We start from the raw sequence: 6,181 nt of genomic DNA on the forward strand, positions 1-6,181 counted from the left end.
TCTGTTCAGACTGCAGCTTGGCCCATTAAAAAAAGAAAAACATCTCTATCTCTTATTAGAAGAAGAAAAAGGACAACAATTACTTTATAAATTGTGTTTTTCCACTGCGTTATAGAAGTTACACACACATAGGTCCAAAATACAGACACACACACACACACACAAACACACACACACACACACACACACACAGGACCCTCAGACAAGCAAGTGAGGGGGGAGGTGTTGGAGTGATGAGCAATTAGGGGTTTGGTGCTTTGCTTAAGGGCACCTCGGCAGTAGGAGGAGCCAGAATGTGAACTTGCACCTCTACTAGTAACAGTTCACACTCTGTACTGTGGTCTGTGTTGGACTTAAATCAGCGACCCTTCGGGTTCCCAAGCCAGGTCCTATAGACTGAGCTACTGCCAGCCAATTAAATGTAGCACTTCCAGCAGCTCAGAGATTTGATGACGTGTATGCACTAAATGCTAAATAAATGTAATGCCATCTAACACAAAGTACTTAGTGTTGGAATTAATGCTAGGTTAGGTTACTATTATAGGCAGTAAGCTAGTTAGACTTGAAGCTTATGGTAGCAGACAAACATTCTTTCCATTTTTGGTCTTGTATTTTTGAGCTAAAAAAATACAACTGCCTCAATAGGTGACATATTGCTCTTACTACAGATCCATGCAGAGCTGCAAAATTTCTGAGGCCTGCCGTGCCTTGTCGCTAAGCTCTTGGACAACCGGAGAAAGGTTCAGCGAATGGTCAGTTACAATATTACAAAGGAATATTCCTTGGCTTTCAAAGATATTTCAATAAAAGAAGTCACTCTAGGGAGCAGTATATTTACATTTTCTGCAAATTATTATTTCACCAGCTTACTGAGACTATGGTAAACAGTGCCATCTAACATGCCGTATTGCACATTTTATTCTAAAGCCCAGAAGTAAAGAGCCGCAGAGAGCAACAATACTCATTTATTCGGTGGAAATCAGAATGAAACCCTTTTATCTTCAGCCCTCTTGAAATCCTGTCGACAGATAATAACGTACTTCATTTTCAAGTGTTTAACAAAAGGAAGCCTCATTCTTTCTGCTACTCCTTTCCTTTACTGATAATGGTGAAAAACTATGTAAAAAACAGTATGCAAGTAAAAAATTCAACTCAATAAGACAAGTATTTTACATATCTGAGACTGATAAACAAATGCTCCACCAACCCTTGCTTTGCTCTTAGGGCTTTCCGTTCATCCTCATGTATCCGTATTACTGCAAAACTTCTTAAACTGTGATTATCTTCATTTTTCATATTCGCCCTGTCTTGGTCAACATATAACATATAATGACTTTAGACCAGGGAATGGCATGTAGAGGGTTGAGTTAACCTTTAATTACAGCCTTATAGTACAAAGTGTTGAAAGGCAGCCATTCATCGCTTAATAACTGAAAGGATAGTGGGGTATTCATGACACACACTAACAGGGGCATCATCAGAGATTCAACGGAACATGACCTGATTGTGTCTTCATACAGTCTGACCTGCTACCTGCTACCACTGATAGAAATTCAAAATGTTGTTGTGAGTGTGTGCTCCACGGCTGAGGTCCACCTGATAACATCACAGGGCTCAGTTTCAGTGCCTGACTTGGCTAGCACAGGTTGAATCCAAGGTTCAGAGGTCCTCTCCTATCAGTGTGACCGATCATCTGCCTGTGTGCTGAAGTTGCACAAACTACGCATTGCATTGACTGGTATTGATCCAAACATCCCACCTTAGGCACACAACGCCTTATAGAATAATTGTAATGCTCCATGAGTGTGTTTTTTGAATTACAGTCATCAGAGATAAGGACAAGACGGAAAGATAACTGAAAGATGTTGTCTTTAGGGCTAAATGTTCAATTCCAATCAACATTAGAAGTCATGAAAGAAAGCAGATAGGGATGGGTTAAAATTAGTCGTGCTCTAGTGTGCTTATGTGAAGCAACAGACTATGTTGTGTTTCTGTCTTACAACTGACTCTACATCGTTTCTAGCAACCCTATTCTCTGATTTACCTCTCATTAGCGTTAATTTTCAAATACTGAATTAGTGCTTTATTAAAGGAAAGTAAGCTGAACAGGACAAGCTATTAAGTCTAAAATATGCAGACAGTGCTTGTGCAACCCTATTGCTAAAGAACAAGAGTTAATATTATACAAAACCCAAAAATTATGTTCAGTGACATTTTAAAGAAATAATTGTTTTATACAATATCTGTATGGTTCAGATTAGGGAAATACCGTGGCTGTGGTAAATATGGTTAAGGTTAAGCAACTCAAAAAGCAAACATTAATTGTATGTCTGTGATAGGATAGAAACTGCAGTTTCACATTTGCTGCACAGCCCAACCTCCGCACCCTCACGTTCCACCTCACTACATAAAGGAATTAATGTTGGAATTGGATGCAAATTGCAAGGTGTGGGATGTGGCCACTATGAATGTAATTCTGGATGCTGGGCTGACTGGTGTCAAGGACAGGCAATTACATGTACCTAGAGCGCTCAAGATCTTGGCTAATTTATTTAAATGTACTTTTGTTGTTAACATATTAGAAGTAACAAAAATCCCTTACAATATATCTATCATGGGCATAAACATACTCTAACTATACCCACTACATGCAAACAAACATCCCCATTCCCTACAGTCTAGTTTCTCACAATTCAGCTACAGTATGAAAGTCTGAAATGATGGCCTCAGGCCACGAGCACCACTCCAACATATGATAATTCATCCGTTTCTCTAAACAGCTGTCACTGTTAGTTATACTTGGAATCAGGGTACCATGAGTTATATGAATCAGGCACTGAGCCTTTAACGTGACATATATTTATTTCTGAAATGTAATTTCTGAACACCACTGTTAAGGTGTAGGTGGTACGTTTATGTTAATTTGATAAAATACATTTTCTTTGCTGCCATTATTCCAAAAGACCTCATCTTGGTATGAATAAAAGACTAATTATTAGTAATTATTGCAGTACTTCCTACAGTACATGTCAGTGGAAAATACTGTACTGGCCAGCTTCTCAATGAATCATTAAGTTCTGAATAAGTTTCTAGTTGGCAGATAATCAATAACCAATTATTATACCTATGTTACAGATTGGTTACTATTTTTGTGTCCCATCCAAGTAAAACAGCATTATGCTTACCTCGCGAGTAGCTGAGTGATATTCATTAGCAAGTAGTAGATGTCCATTAATTAGCAGTTTACAACTCTATAATCAATAGATTAAAACGAATAGATGTAAACTACTCAGGGTTTTTTGTAGATTATTGTGGTGTTACTGCTTTGAATCGGTCCGTCAAGAATTCTGGATCTCCAGCACAGCGAATGTTTCACTGGAGGCTAATGAAGGCTGACTGGGTGAAAGAGCAGAATGGCGCCAGGGAGCTCGCCTGGCCTCAGCCCCTCCAGGGAATCACAAAAGACCTGCAAGTAGAGGAGATCATGGCCCTGCCAATCCCTGATACCCTTTGAAAAGGACAGACATTGTCTGGCCTGCGCTCTGATGCCTGAAAATAAGCATTCCTCTGGGCAATTTGAGCTGTTATGGGTGCCAGGGAGAGGAAAAAGGATCTGGCGATGCAAGGTTAACTTTGGCAGATTACAAAGACTCTTCCACAGCTGGTTTCGTTTTTGTGTAAGTAAATTCAAGCATTTGTATTTAAAATGTAATTAACAATGTTGGGCAAGTTCTTTTAAAGATGTACTCACTTAATCATTATTATACTATTACTAATAGTATATTACTATTGAAAAGGTATTGCATTACTTTCCTTACCTGCTCTTACATTACTTTACAAATTAGTCAACAGTTAAACAAATGTATTAGCTATTACCTATGACCTTACTTTTGATAAGCGTACTCAGTACAGATTAGTCAAAGGTGCCTTGTTACAACTGCAAAGTCTGCACACCCAGACATTACATATTCTGCATAATGTAAACCCTGAATTCCAAATTGTAATCACTTACACTACAATAAGCTACACAAAGTCCTTTGAAACAACCAAATCAATTGTATTGAGGAGTAGAATTCACTGCTAATTAATAAATACCACTTACTTAAAGGTTCAGTGTGTAACATTTAGGATTATCTACATTGTATGATATGGTATGTTTACATTCCTGTATAATTACCTGAATATAGGAATGTTGTGTTTTCATTACCAGAGAATGAGCTGTTTTTATCTACAGATGAAGCAGGTCGCCTTCCACGGAGTCCGCCATTTTTCTACAGGAGCACAGAGTGGACAAACCAAACACTCTCCTTTTGAGTTTGAGTTTCGCAGCCACCGTAGTTACCCGTTATACATACGCAATCACTGTGCAGTTAGTTGCAATCTGCACCTTCACCTCTAGATGCCACCAAATCCTACACGCTGGTTCTTTAATACATCGTAAAGAACTCAGTAGCTACTTGTGATGATGATGCTCTTAAGACACAAAGATAGTAACTAATATGTATACATAAATAAGGAAGTAATAATTAGTTATTGATTATCTGCCACTCAGCACCTAATTAAGAATTAATTACCTAGCATTAGTTAACAGTAATGTAAAAACTTTTCTCAGTGGTAACAGTTGCAGAGTAGTTTAAGGAGGGAATACTAGTACTGGCTGACACTGGTATTTACTCTAGCGGATAGCTAATTTTCTTTTAATGTTTTCTGCTGTACTTATTGAGGTTCTAATTTTTTGTCTGTAAATAGTCATGTCTTCTTTCAAATATTACTTTGAAAGACAACATGAAAAAGTCAGAGCTTTTGTAATACTGAATAATTAGTGTTTAATGTCAGATCTAACAGTTGTCAGAGATAACAATTTCACAAAATAATACATTTGGAAGCAGACATTTTCAGTACAGGCACCTTTTTGCAATTCCAGAGCTACATGGAATGTCACCAAATGGGCCAGCTGGAGGAAGTATAACTGCAAAGCAAGAGTGGTTCAATAATTGCCATAATCACAGAGAATGTGTTTCAATCAGTGAGAGTAGCTTACTCAGAAACTTGACCAAAACGGTTAGCAGGTTAGAACAGCTGGCTCATTTCTGAATGCAGCAGCTGAAAGGATTTACATAGAAAAGATAAAAACACTGCAGACGCCATCCACGTATCAATCACTTCTCTGAGTATTTCACATGCAATCATGAGCTATGGATGAGCCTAGATGTCAGAGGAAATTGTCCAGGCCAAAGGAAAATGGAAACACTCATCACAGACATAAAAAAATTGTGGAACTGCTTTATCGAGCATGTCAGGATTATATTTAACACAATGTCTGCTGTTTGTGTTATCTTTTTTGCCTGTTTTGTAAAGGGACATTGAACACCATCAATCAGAATAAAGATATAGGCTCGTGAGTTAACCGCTCCTTCTTTCTCCCTTTTTCCTCTCCCTGCCATATTGGGCCATAGATCTACAAGGCCTGACACTTCGATGAGCCCATTCCAAGGGAGCGATATTGCACCATAGATTTTAACAACGTGACAGAAACACCAATACAGTGCTGAACAAAGAGGCATTAAGGCAAAGATAAACCTCTGTGAAAAGCACATAAATCTGCAGGGGCCTGGTTTAAGATGGAGCCCAGAGTGGTGATGGCCACCCTTAATCAATAAGAACCTCATCAAGAAAGGTTTCCGTCACACCAATGAAACTTATACCAAGACTGGAAGGGAAATGTACTTTAAGAATGCACTTAGATTTGCTGGTCGAATTAGTTTCCAATTGTGCAGTCACAATTTAGTAGTATTCTTAGATCGATCCTAGGCCAGAATTATCTGGCTGAGAGTTTTTGAAAGTTTATGAAGGCTTCTTTAGAGTATGTGACATTGCAAATCTTTAGTAGTTTTTCTGACTATGCACTGCAATGGTGTCCTGTCCAAGGTGAAGCTTATAGTACAAATAAAATAATAAATCAAATGAAATGTATGGTCATAAGTAATGATTTTGTTGACTTTCTACAATAGGTAAATCGACTATCAACAAAATTGAACTCAATAGGTACGTTACAAGAACTGAACTAACTACTTGAACAGTGGAAAGGTCATCTCGAGTACTAATCCCCAGACTCCATCAGTTAAGTGGCTGGCCAATTAGCTGAAAGTTCACTATGAGTTCACTATGGAGAGACGTCAGT

This window comes from Dicentrarchus labrax, unplaced genomic scaffold (genome assembly GCF_905237075.1).
Source record: "Dicentrarchus labrax unplaced genomic scaffold, dlabrax2021, whole genome shotgun sequence".
In the NCBI taxonomy this organism is placed as follows: domain Eukaryota; kingdom Metazoa; phylum Chordata; class Actinopteri; family Moronidae; genus Dicentrarchus; species Dicentrarchus labrax.